The following is a 14,756-nucleotide window of genomic DNA, read 5'->3' as shown; positions in this document are numbered from 1 at the left end:
TACGTTGATGATCGACACGTTCGTTGCTGGGTCATGTATGCCTGTCCTTGTAAGTTAGTGACACTTTGGGTTTACGACTAGTCATGTCGGCCCGGGTTCTCTGTCATATGGATGCTAGCAACACTATCATATATGTGAGCCAAAAGGAGCAAACGATCCCGGGCCAGGTAAGGTGGCACCTGTGGGAGTACCGTGCGTGAGGCCACAAAGTGATATGATGTAACACCCTCGATGCGACTATAGCTCCCACGTGTCGAGGCACGACTTAGAGACATAATCGCATTGAAGGCATATGTCGCAAGTGAGGTAATCTTCACACAACCCATGTAATACATAAGGGAAAGAGATACATAGTTGGCTTACAATCGCCACTTCACACAATTACATGAATAAACATTACATCAATCAAATACACTCATGGTCCGACTACGGAACCAAAATAAAAGAAGAACCCCAAATGCGACACGGTCCCCGATCGACCCCAACTGGGCTCCACTACTGATCGACTGAAACGAAACAACACAAAGGACAAGATCTTCATCGAGCTCCTCCTGAGCTTGGTTGCGTCATCTGCACGGACTCAACGGCACCTGCAAACTGGTTTTGGAAGTATCTGTGAGCCACAGGGACTCAACAATCTCGCACCCTCGCGATCAAGACTATTTAAGCTTATGGGTAAGGTAAAGGTAAGAGGTGGAGCTACAGCAAGCGACTAGCATATATGGTGGCTAACATACGCAAAAGAGAGCGAGAAGAGAAGGCAAAGCACGGTCGTTAAAAGTATGATCAAGAAGTGATCCTAAAACAACCTACGTCAAGCATAACTCCAACAACCGTGTTCACTTCCCAGACTCCGCCGGAAAGAGACCATCATGGTTACACATGCGGTTGATTCGTTTTAATTAAGGTCAACTTTCGGTTTTCTACAACCGGACGTTAACAAATTCCCATCTGCCCATAACCGCGGGCACGGCTTTCGAAAGTTCAAATCCCTGCAGGGGTGTCCCAACTTAGCCCATCACAAGCTCTCACGGTCAACGAAGGAATAGACCTCCACCCAAGACATTCCGATCAGACTCGGTATCCCGGTACAACAAGACATTTCGACAGGGTAAAACTAAACCAGCAACACCGCCCGAATGTGCCGACAAATCCCGATAGGAGCTGCACATATCTCTTTCTCAGGGCACACCGGATTGTCCAAACTTCCGGTAGGCCAGCCCAGAGTTGCCCCTGGTGGCCACCGGCGGCTGACAAGTTGGACCAACACTCAGAGGAGCACTGGCCCGGGGGGTAAAATAATGATGACCCTTGGGCGCGCGACCCCCAAGGGAAAAGAAAAGGCTAGGTGGCAAATGGTAAAACCAATGTTGGGCATTGCTGGAGAAGCTTTACTTAAGGCGAACTGTCAAGGGGTTCCCATAATAGCCCAACCGCGTAAGGGACGCAAAATCCGAGATCATAACACCGATATGACGGAAACTAGGGCGGCAAGAGTGGAACAAAACACCAGGCATAAGGCCGAGCCTTCCACCCTTTACCAAGTATATAGATGCATTAATTAAATAAGATATATAGTGATATCCCAACAAGTAAACATGTTCCAACAAGGAACAAACTTCAATCTTCACCTGCAACTAACAACACTATAAGAGGGGCTGAGCAAACCGGTAACATAGCCAATCAACGGTTTGCTAGGACATGGTGGGTTAGAGGTTTGGCATGGCAATTTGGGAGGCTGGCAAGCAAATGGTAGGCATCGTAGCATTGGCATAGCAAAAGAGCGAGCAAACTAGCATAGCAAAGATAGTAGTGATTTCGAGGGTATGATCATCTTGCCTGAGATCCCGCAAGGAAGAAGAACGAGTCCATGAAGAAGACAAACGGACGTAGTCGAACGAATCCACACAACACGACGTTATCGGAAACAACCCGAAGAAGCAACACCGGAAAGAAGCAAACAATCATGGTAAACAACCATCACATAATCATGGCATGATGCACAATCAAGTATGACGCATGTTCGGTTTAAGTATGCATGGCATGGCAAAGTGCACAAGCAGTTCTACAAATTAAGTGGAGATCAATATGCAACGAGTTGCATATTGACGAAACACCACAACAAGTTATTTAGTTCGATCTCGTTTATGTACCCCAACAATATTAAATGTTGATTAACATGGCAAGAGGTGAAGCAAATGAAAACTACCTATCTAGTCAAGGTTAAATGAGGCCGGAAGCAACGAACAACAATTCCGGAAACTCCTCATATGCATAATTTAAGGTTTGGTACTGTTCTGCCCTAAACATTATTTTAGCATTGTTAAACATGCAAGATGAGTGCACCATGTTAAACTAGACATTTTTCTACCCCATTTACATATAAAGATTATTTAAATCGGAGCTACGGTTATTTAGTTATGAATTAAAGCATTTTAACATGGCATAGGAGCAAAAATTAAACAAACAGCATTTTAAACATTTCAAACATAGATGAAAGTTGGATATTATTAATCTACACAAAATTCTGAGCAAGTTTCATATATAAAACATTTTAATTCGATGCACGGTTAGTGAGTTATTAAATGCATGAACTAGGGGGACTTTTCTGCAAAACTGGCAATCTCTGGATAAATAGGAAAATCCAAGGCGCTGAAAAAAACATCACGGGCCGAATCCTAGAACAGGAGCATGCGTTGGGGGCGGCTCACCCATGGGCCTTGGCCCATCTGCAGAGGAGCCGGCTTGGGGCAGCGGGGCCGGGCCTCCCAGGCCGATCGAAGCAGGGGGCGCGCTGAGCCTGGCGCGTCGCGAATCTGGCCCGACTGGGCCTGGCTTGGCGCTGCGCTGGGCCGGGGGAGCTGGGCCGGCCCAGGTCGCGGTCAACGGCGGACGACGCCGTTCTCCCGATCGAGGCAAGGGCGGTGGCGCCGGGAGGACGTCCGGGTGGATCCGGTCGCCGGAGTTGGCGGCGGGGTCGACGGGGAGTAGGACGGCGGCGAGGGAACGCGGGGTCAGGAAGAGGGCGGCACGCACGGGTGGCGGAGCGTGGTGTTCGAGGCCGGCGGAGGAGCGTGGACAGCGCGACTCGTCGGAGTCCGGCGAGCTCTGGCGAGCGGGTGCGGCGGCGGGGAAGGTGAGGCGAGGCGGCAGTCGGCGGCGGAGACCGGTGTGGCAGAAGCGAGGAGGCGGCGGCGGAGGAAGACTCGGGCGGCGGCGGTTTGGGCCCGGGCGGGCCGGATCTGGGCGTCGCGGGTGGCGCGGTGGAGGGAGCCGACGATGGACAGGTGGCACGCCGTGATTGGTGCGGGGCGGCGGCGCTGCTGAGGTGTCAGCGTGTGATTCGCCGGAGTGAGGTGGCCGGGCGGGGTGGATGCGTCCGCCGACGGGCGGACATGTCCGGCGACGCGGAGGGAGTTGGATCTAGGGTTGGACTGCGCGAAAAATTCAGAGGAGAGCACATATTTATAGGTAGAGGGAGCTAGGAGAGTCCAAATGAGGTGCGGTTTCGGCCACGCGATCGTGATCGAACGGCCGAGATGATGGAGAGGTCTTAGGTGGGTTTTGGGCCACTTTGGAAGGGTGTTGGGCTGCAACACACACGAGGCCTTTTCGGTCCCTCGGTTAACCGTTGGAGCATCAACTAAATCCAAATGATACGAAACTACCGATAGTAAACCAAGGCCGCTTGGCAAGTCTCGGTCCAATCCGGAAATGTTTAAACCCCACACATGAAAGAAAGGTAGAAACGACCACCGGAGGAGAACGAAGCGCCGGATTGCAAAACGGACAACGGGGAAAATGCTCGGATGCATGAGACAAACACGTATGCAAATAAAATGCACATGATGACATGATATGCAATGCATGACATGCAAGCAATGACAAGGCAACAACAGCGAATAACTGAACGACACCTGGCACATCGGTCTCGGGGCATTACAACACTCCACCACTACGAGAGGATCTCGTCCCGAGATCTAGAATGGCACCGGAGGGACAACGGAAGAGATAAGTGAAGAGGTAAAAAACTAAGTTGCTTCTTTGACAAACGAGTGAAACCAAAGAACCTTGAGGAGGTTAGGCAAATACGAGAAAAGAAAACAATGGAGATGAACAAAGTTGAAAACACTCCGTTAAGCAAGAGGAATAAGAAAGAACCGATTCGGGTAGCACTTCGGTTGGAAAGAGATGACAACTTGATAAGACGAAAAGAACTTGAGCAAAATGGCACAACACTCCGGTTAAATGAGTAGGCATGAAAAGAAACATGATCTTGATGAAGCGAGATGACGGTTGAAGAAAGCAACATGACAATGGCTCCGGAACAAAAGAATAGAAGATAGATAATTGAAATAGGAGAAATGAGGAGAAAAATGCCTGCCAAAAGAGCTTGAGAAGGCATCTTTAGGAGAAGGGTCGAACGGAGTTGTTGGAAAACCAACAACGAAAAGAACAAGGATTGTAGTGGGCTTATGGAGAACATCTCAAAACTATTAGGTGAAATTCTGCCACTAACAGAACCGATATATTAGATTGATAACAACAAGGAGATGAGAAGCTTAATTCACCGGGAGGATAGATGAATAACTTGGGTCATTTATAAACAACATAGATAGCAACAAGCCATAGGGAAGGGAAGGCTTTAGGTGAAATATAACCCAAGATAATTCCAATGACGAGATTGATGGATTTAAAATACCTCATTCATAACAACATGTGAGTTATGAAACATGAACTCAAATTATTAAGAATGACATAATACCACCTCCAATAATACGGAAGGAAGAATTGCACTCCGGATAGGAAGATAATGAAAGCTTGAGTTCCCCTGAACAGAATATTGATGAACACTTCGAGAAGAAATTAAATCCTTGATGAACCATCATGTAGAACCTTCATGAAGGACTCCGGTAAACAAAAGATAACGAAAAGAGAGAGAAGTTGAAAACACAAGGTGAAACCTTGTAATGATTTAGATGGACCTCCGTGACAATTAGAGCTTGGAACTTCGGGAAGAAAAGATAAAGCATCTCAAACTGAGAATATGATATGATGAACCACTCCGGAATAAGGAATTGAATTTACTCGATGAAATAAGAATAAGAATTACATTATGCTTATCCATCACCAATTTAAATTGATGTCGAGCAAACGGATTTGGCAAACTACTTATTCTCTTTGAAAAGGATTAAGATAGATATAGCGTCAACTTGAGAAATTCTTCAACGAACCACCGGAAGGATTGAAAACAACGAATAAATTGATGTTATAACAAGGAAGAAAAATCCTGAATAGCCACCGTAAGAATTAAAATGAACGAAGAGAATATAAAGAAAACAATGGGAATAATTAGCAAATGATTGAAGATGCTTGAGAGAATTTATATATGAGAGAACAAAGAGATCATGCACTGATTAGAGGATATATGATCGATGCACCGGTAAGATTTAGAGAACGAGAGCTGAAAACTGAGAATGAATAACCCTGAATTGGTGAACTCCGGATAACAAAACTAAAAAGACTCCTGAATATCTCCTGATTGGTGAAAAGGATTCTCACAATCGAAAATAATTATGAGAGGATGGCAACAAGCTAGAATCACGAATCTTGAAGAGAATGGAGCAACATTTGGAGGAAAAACTCTTCTTCGGTCTTCAAATGATGAGAAAGACGACGAGAAACATCACCAAGAATTATTGAGACACTCTGGAATGAAGAATGGAAAAGTTGAGCCAACGAAGAAAAGATTTTGGCAGATCTTGAGAAGACATTTGACTGATGATAAATCATTCTTACGTCAAACTTCGAAAAGAATTTGAGAATACCTCCAGGAAAATAAGAAGAGTCAGGTAAGATCCTGGGAAAAGACCTGTGGGTTAGGGCCCACTCAAGAGAAACACCGTTGAAATGATTAAGAAGAGAGGTTGCACCGGTAAGATTAAATGACTTGAATGAGATACCAATCTCGAAAGAGCTTGAACGAATGCAGAGTGGAAACACGAATCTTCGAGATATCTTGAGCACTCCGGAACAATTAAATAGCGAGAAGTGAATGAATATGAGGTGCACCGGCATGAGAAGGTATTTGAAACGAGGAGAAAGATATGATCAATAATGCTTGAATTGGTTCCACCGGAGAAGAAAAAGAATGAAGAATGATGAACTTGAGGCACCGTTAGGATCTTCATGAGAATCACCGAGTAAGAACACTGATTGAAAAGAAATAAGAGACTTCACATGAATAAAAGGATACTTGATCAAGAAATTTGAGTCCTTAAGAAAAACAAGGGAGGGAGGGCGGGAAAAACAAAGTCAACTTGGAGATGGATGAAACAAACGACCGTTGAGAAGAAGTGATAAATGATCTTGTGAATGTTGAAAATGAACGGATCCACTTGAAGAGAAGCACACCGGTTAAAAAGGACTGACATGGCAATCTCGATGATCGAGAAGGATTAGTGTTCACATCGCGGTATGAGAACACCGCTTAGAGAAGGTATGGAATCAACATTTGACTTCGAAGCAACTCGAATACCAAAACTCAAAACAAAGACAAAGGATTGGCTTGTAGAATAAGCCGGAACAAACATATGATAGAGATTTCGTCCGAAATTTTTGTGGTGGGGCCTACACGGGCTCGATCGTACAGCACCATCATGTACAAGGCAGTGCACATGACATACGAAGCGTCCCCGAGTCGGCATAGCCAAGGACTCTTTAAGACACAACGAGACCACTGTAAAACCGACCGTGAATAGGTGGACCACTAGACGTCGAACCCCAATTTCATATCATACATCTGTCGGAAGGATATCCTAAGAGCTACTTGAATTCCCACTTATAAACTCCCGAAATTTTCCGGTTATGCAATCAGGTGTTGGGGATACAGGGGAAGCATAATATCTCACCCAAAACTAGCAAATCCTACATCCAGCTGTATCCATCCTTCAACACATAACCAAGAAACCTTCGGAAATCGTCTACCTCAACCTTCGAAAAGCATCCGTTATACAAGTTATGGCAATACTCCCGAACTCCCGCCCCAGTACTGGGTGGCGTCGAGGTTATCTCACCAACGAACTGCATAAAAGAGATTTTCGATGTCGGCGTACTAAACTCAGGTATTCCAGAACTGCAACGATAAAATTATGACGACAACACCTCAGAGCTCAACTCCCCGGGACACTTCCACTAAACCCCTGACAGGAGGCACCAAGACAATGTTCTCGTCATAAAACCATCGGAACGATTCCAAGATACCCGTGTGATCCTAAATTTTTTTAGTGAAATTTGAGAAGAGAAGAGTCAAAACTCTACGTCAGGATGCCTTACCAGAGCGATGAGGAGACTGGGAAGTAAAAAAGAATTCCTAAACTCTCCGATATATAATTCCTAATGACTCAAAACATTTTTCTAGACACAACTCGGCCACTAAAAACGATCAAGCAATGGGGCTCCTAAGGTCGGGGAAGGCTCTGATACCAACTTGTAACACCCTCGATGCGACTATAGCTCCCACGTGTCGAGGCACGACTTAGAGACATAATCGCATTGAAGCCATATGTCGCAAGTGAGGTAATCTTCACACAACCCATGTAATACATAAGGGAAAGAGATACATAGTTGGCTTACAATCGCCACTTCACACAATTACATGAATAAACATTACATCAATCAAATACACTCATGGTCCGACTACGGAACCAAAATAAAAGAAGAACCCCAAATGCGACACAGTCCCCGATCGACCCCAACTAGGCTCCACTACTGATCGACTAAAACGAAACAACACAAAGGACAAGATCTTCACCGAGCTCCTCCTGAGCTTGGTTGCGTCATCTGCACGGACTCAACGGCACCTGCAAACTGGTTTTGGAAGTATCTGTGAGCCACAGGGCCTCAACAATCTCGCACCCTCGCGATCAAGACTATTTAAGCTTATGGGTAAGGTAAAGGTAAGAGGTGGAGCTGCAGCAAGCGACTAGCATATATGGTGGCTAACATACGCAAAAGAGAGCGAGAAGAGAAGGCAAAGCATGGTCGTTAAAAGTATGATCAAGAAGTGATCCTAAAACAACCTACGTCAAGCATAACTCCAACAACCGTGTTCACTTCCCGGACTCCGCCGGAAAGAAACCATCACGGTTACACACGCGGTTGATTCGTTTTAATTAAGGTCAACTTTAGGTTTTCTACAACCGGACGTTAACAAATTCCCATCTGCCCATAACCGCGGGCACGGCTTTCGAAAGTTCAAATCCCTGCAGGGGTGTCCCAACTTAGCCCATCACAAGCTCTCATGGTCAACGAAGGAATAGACCTCCACCCGAGACATTTCGATCAGACTCGGTATCCCGGTACAACAAGACATTTCGACAGGGTAAAACTAAACCAGCAACACCGCCCGAATGTGCCGACAAATCCCGATAGGAGCTGCACATATCTCTTTCTCAGGGCACACCGGATTGTCCAAACTTCCGGTAGGCCAGCCCAGAGTTGCCCCTGGTGGCCACCGGTGGCTGACAAGTTGGACCAACACTCAGAGGAGCACTGGCCCGGGGGGGGGGTAAAATAATGATGACCCTTGGGCGCGCGACCCCCAAGGGAAAAGAAAAGGCTAGGTGGCAAATGGTAAAACCAATGTTGGGCATTGCTGGAGAAGCTTTACTTAAGGCGAACTGTCAAGGGGTTCCCATAATAGCCCAACAGCGTAAGGAACACAAAATCCGGGAACATAACACCGATATGACGGAAACTAGGGCGGCAAGAGTGGAACAAAACACCAGGCATAAGGCCGAGCCTTCCACCCTTTACCAAGTATATAGATGCATTAATTAAATAAGATATATAGTGATATCCCAACAAGTAAACATGTTCCAACAAGGAACAAACTTCAATCTTCACCTGCAACTAACAACGCTATAAGAGGGGCTGAGCAAAGCGGTAACATAGCCAATCAACGGTTTGCTAGGACATGGTGGGTTAGAGGTTTGGCATGGCAATTTGGGAGGCTGGCAAGCAAATGGTAGGCATCGTAGCATTGGCATAGCAAAAGAGCGAGCAAACTAGCATAGCAAAGATAGTAGTGATTTCGAGGGTATGATCATCTTGCCTGAGATCCCGCAAGGAAGAAGAACGAGTCCATGAAGAAGACAAACGGACGTAGTCGAACGAATCCTCACAACACGACGTTATCGGAAACAACCCGAAGAAGCAGCACCGGAAAGAAGCAACACCGTTTGCGCTGAGCCTGGTGCGTCGCGAATCTGGCCCGACTGGGCCTGGCTTGGCACTGCGCTGGGCCGGGGGAGCTAGGCCGGCCCAGGTCGCGGTCAACGGCGGACGACGCCGTTCTCCCGATCGAGGCAAGGGCGGTGGCGCCGGGAGGAGGTCCGGGTGGATCCGGTCGCCGGAGTTGGTGGCGGGGTCGACGGGGAGTAGGACGGCGGCGAGGGAACGCGGGGTCAGGAAGAGGGCGGCACGCGCGGGTGGCGGAGCGCGGTGTCCGAGGCCGGCGGAGGAGCGTGGACAGCGCGACTCGTCGGAGTCCGGCGAGCTCTGGCGAGCTGGTGCGGCGGCGGGGAAGGTGAGGCGAGGTGGCAGTCGGCGGCGGATACTGGTGTGGCAGAAGCGAGGAGGCGGCGGTGGAGGAAGACTCGGGCGGCGGCGGTTTGGGCCCGGGCGGGCCGGATCTGGGCGCCGCGGGTGGCGCGGTGGAGGGAGCCGGCGATGGACAGGTGGCACGCCGTGATTGGTGCGGGGCGGCGGCGCTGCCGAGGTGTCAGCGTGTGATTCGCCAGAGTGAGGTGGCCGGGCAGGGTGGACGCGTCCGCCGGCGGGCGGACATGTCCGGCGACGCGGAGGGAGTTGGATCTAGGGTTGGACTGCGCGAAAAATTCAGAGGAGAGCACATATTTATAGGTAGAGGGAGCTAGGAGAGTCCAAATGAGGTGCGGTTTTCGGCCACGCGATCGTGATCGAACGACCGAGATGATGGAGAGGTCTTAGGTGGGTTTTGGGCCACTTTGGAAGGGTGTTGGGCTGCAACACACATGAGGCCTTTTCGGTCCCTCGGTTAACCGTTGGAGCATCAAACGAAATCCAAATGATACGAAACTTGACAGGCGGTCTACCGATAGTAAACCAAGGCCGCTTGGCAAGTCTCGGTCCAATCCGGAAATGTTTAAACCCCACACATGAAAGAAAGGTAGAAACGACCACCGGAGGAGAACGAAGCGCCGGATTGCAAAACGGACAACGGGGAAAATGCTCGGATGCATGAGACGAACACGTATGCAAATGAAATGCACATGATGACATGATATGCAATGCATGACACGCAAGCAATGACAAGGCAACAACAGCGAACAACTGAACGACACCTGGCACATCGGTCTCGGGGCGTTACATATGATGTGTTACATGCTAGATTGGTGTGACTTAGGATCAGGGTCTGATACGTCTCCAACGTATCTATAATTTTTGATTGTTCCATGCTATTATATTACCCGTTTTGGATATTTATGGGCTTTATTTTACTCATTTATATCATTTTTGGGACTAACCTACTAACCGGAGGCCCACCTCGTATTGTTGTTTTTTTGCCTATTTCAGTATTTCGAAGAAAAGGAATATCAAACAGAGTCCAAATGGAATGAAACCTTCGGGAGCGATATTTTTGGAACAAACGTGATCCAGAGGACTTGGAGTGGAAGTCAAGAAACAACCGAGGCAGCCACGAGGGTGCCTGACACGCCCCCCACCCTCGTGGGCCCCTCGGGCGTCCACCGACCTACTTCTTCCTCCTATATATACCCATGTACCCCGAAAACATCAGAAGCGACCACGAAAAACTATTTCCACCGCCGTAACCTTCTGTATCCGCGAGATCCCATCTTGGAGCCTTCGTCGGCGCTCCACCGGAGGGGGAATGACCACGGAGGGCTTCTACATCAATACCATAGCCTCTCCGATGAGTTGTGAGTAGTTTACCACAGACCTTCGGGTCCATCGTTATTAGCTAGATGGCTTCTTCTCTCTCTTTGAATCTCAATACAATGTTCTCCTTGATCTTCTTGGAGATCTATTCAATATAACTCTTTTTGCGGTGTGTTTGTCGAAATCCGATGAATTGTGGGTTTGTGATCAAGTTTATCTATGAGAAATATTTGAATCTCCTCTGAATTTTTTATGTGTGATTAAGTTATCTTTGCAAGTATCTTCGAATTATTAGTTTGGTTTGGCCTACTAGATTGATCTTTCTTGCAATGGGAGAAGTGCAAAGCTTTGGGTTCAATCTTGCGGTGTCCTTTCCCAGTGACAGCAGGGGAAGCAAGGCATGTATTGTATTATTGCCATTGAGGATAAAAAGATGGGGTTTATATCATATTGCATGAGTTTATCCCTCTACATCATGTCATCCTTCTTAATGTGTTACTCTGTTCTTTATGAACTTAATACTCTAGATGCATGCTGGATTGCGGTCGATGTGTGGAGTAATAGTAGTAGATGCAGGTGTCGGTGTCAAAACAGGCGGATCTCGGGTAGGGGGTCCCGAACTGTGCGTCTAAGGCTAATGGTAACAGGAGGCAGGGGAAACGATGTTTTACCCAGGTTCGGGCCCTCTCGATGGAGGTAATACCCTACTTCCTGCTTGATTGATCTTGATGATATGAGTATTACAAGAGTTGATCTACCACGAGATCGTAGAGGCTAAACCCTAGAAGCTAGCCTATGATTATGATTGTTGTTGTCCTACGGACTAAACCCTCCGGTTTATATAGACACTGGAGGGGGCTAGGGTTACACAGAGTCGGTTATAGAGAAGGAAATCTACATATCCGAATATCCAAGCTTCCCTTCCACGCAAAGGAGAGTCCCATCCGGACACGGCACGAAGTCTTCAATCTTGTATCTTCATAGTCCAACAGTACGGCCAAAGTATATAGTCCGGTTGTCCGAGGACCCCTTAATCCAGGACTTCGTCAGTAGCCCCTGAACCAGGCTTCAATGACGATGAGTCCGGCGCGCAGATCATCTTCGACATTGCAAGGCGGGTTCCTTCTCTGAATACTCCGTAAAAGATTTAGGACACAAGGATCGTGTCCGGCTCTGCAAAACAAATTCCACATACCACCATAGAGAGTATAATATTTCACAAATCTAATCTGCCGACAACTTTTTACGACATCATGTTATGGTCCGGTCATTATTCGAACCATTTTTCACAGCCAGCCACCACACATATCGCGAAGTGGTTTTATCGGCACGTCTTGTCGAAGCAGAGATTGTGTCCCCCCATTGCGGGATTCTCATCAATACGGGTGTGGGTAACCCAACCATGCCATCAATCGTGGCGCTTGGGGGAAAGAAGAAAAGAACGGCCTCCAGCTCCTTGGAGGCCGATTTGCCTAAGAGGGGAAAAACTCCTCTTCAAGAGGATTCCACCGGCGCTATCGATAGCAGCCCGGAGTGGGATCCCAGGGCCGAGCCCCTGGTGAACTCGTAAGTATAAAATCCGAACACACTCATGCGTCCAGACTTGTCATGGCATCACCTTCTAATCTGAGCCGTTCTTTTCTTTTTCAGTCCGGCGAAGCCCCGCGTCGAACAATCCTTGTCAGAAGATCTGCTGGGTTCGGACGCTATGGGGAGCGGGACACCCCTTAAGGCCTCCTCCTCCAAACGTAGGAATGAAACTGAGGTTTCGTCCTAGAAGGACCCAGGCCACAGAGAAGGGGAGAAGGTCGCGAGGGCGGCGCCAAGAGGCCATACTTCTGGGGCCGGTTACACGGGAGAGAAAACTCCCGTGGGTGTCGACGGCGGGGGTCGTCCTGAATCCGGACCCAAGCCGGACACGATTCTAGAGACCCATAAGTTCCCCGAGTCCCATCCACCGGTCGCCTCTGTTCAACCAGGGGTGCCGGATACTTTATTGGCGGCGCTGAAGGGTGCCTCCATCGTTGATGAACATCGTGCCCTCATGGGTGCGGTGATTGAGAAGATTAAGTCCGCTGAAAGTGGACTGAATGAATCCTGTGCCAGCCTCATAAGAGGCTTTGAGGTATGTTTTATGAGTTTCTGGGAGAATGTCATGGTATAGATAGTAACCCCTGATACACTGTTCGGTGAAAAAGAGAACCGGACAGGGGATCAATTTCATGTTCGCAGGAGACTCACTTGACGATATTTATCACTCTTTTTAACCAGCAGGCATCTGTAGCCTCTCAAGCTGCGGAAGTATCCGGACCGAGGCGTAGTCTGAAGCGGGATGAAGGAGAACTTGTCCAAGTGAAGAGACAGCTGGAGGATAATCAAGGTATGTAGGAACCTTGTTTATGTAGCACGAAAGGATGAGTGTGCATGATAACAATCTTTTGATAATGTGCTCTAGGGGCGTCGACCGAAATTGAGGCCTTGAAGAAGGCTGTGGCCGAAGCCGAGAGGAAAGCAGCCACGGAGCAGGTGCTCCATGAGAAGCACGAGGCCAGAGTTATTGAGGTTGAGCGAGAGCTTCAAGAGGCCGTGCAAAAATGCGAGACCCTGGAGCAGAGGTTAGCAGGGAAAGAATCCGAACTCTCCCAGGCTCGCCAAGCCGCAAGTGATGCCCGGGGCGAAGCCCAAGGTGCCCTGAAGGAAATCCAGGAGGCGAGGAAGATTGCGGCTGGTAAGGTTTTTTCTGTAAAAAGCAAGTATAGGAGATGAGAAAATCAAATTTGACAATCTTGAGTTTTGATGTATAGAGGGGTATTTGCGGAGCTGCCGCGCAGCATATCTGATGCCGCCCAATTCTACCGAGCCGAAGGGGGGAATACTGCGGATAAGCTCTTCTGGATGCAGTATCTGGCGCCGAATTATCCGGTGCCTTTCTCCGATCAGCTGAAGCAGTTGGTCGAGCTGCACAAGGCGGCTGAATTAGCCATGAAGGATTTAATTATCCGGTTGTGGCCTGCTGAGCCGATTCCAAGAAGCTACTTCGGGCTCGTGAAGCGGCTTGTAGGTGCCTGCCCTTGACTCGACGTCATCAAGCGGTCAGTCTGCATAAAGGGTGCGCGAATGGCCTTCGCCTGTGCCAAGGTGCATTGGGGGAAGATGGATGCAGAAAAGCTGATGACCGAGGGACCGCCGGAGGGACTGCGGAACCTGCTGATACTGGGCGTGCGGAAGTTGTGTTCGGAGCCGGGGTGTAGTCGGACGATTACAGGGGAATATCTAGAGGTTACCTGATGCGCTCGAACTGTTCCCACGCCCTCCATCATGGCCTACGTAAAGGTGAACCTGTAAAGAAAACGTAAGAAATGGTTTTGCGCCACCTGGCGGTTGAGCCGCAGTATGTGGCTTGTATTATTCTTTTTCGGAGTGTGTTTAATTAATCTCTGGGCGGGCCGGGATATCCTGCCGCGTAGTAGTTCAGACTCCTTTGGCGGTGTCCGGGAGCTTGGCCTTCGACTCGAGGTTCGACTGTAAGGTGTCGTCCGTTGTTCTTGTTGTTAAAGCGGTGGTAGACTCTTCGACCATGAGGGGGAATTTGGACTTGCCATTAACCATGATGATGCCGCGTGGACCGGGCATCTTTAATTTACGGTAGGCATAATGTGGCACCACGTTGAACCGAGCGAATGCGGTTCATCCGAGCAGTGCCTGATGGTCGCTGCGAAAGGGGACGATGTCGAAGACTAAGTCTTCGGTACAGTGATTGTCCGGAGATCCGAAGACCACTTCCAGTGTGATTGAGCCCATGCAACAGGCCTCTA

Source organism: Triticum urartu, chromosome 5A (assembly GCF_056163025.1).
Source record: "Triticum urartu cultivar PI428250 chromosome 5A, HENAU_Tu73, whole genome shotgun sequence".
Lineage (NCBI taxonomy): Eukaryota > Viridiplantae > Streptophyta > Magnoliopsida > Poales > Poaceae > Triticum > Triticum urartu.
The sequence above is the reverse complement of the archived record's forward strand: the minus strand, read 5'-3'. Positions refer to the sequence as shown.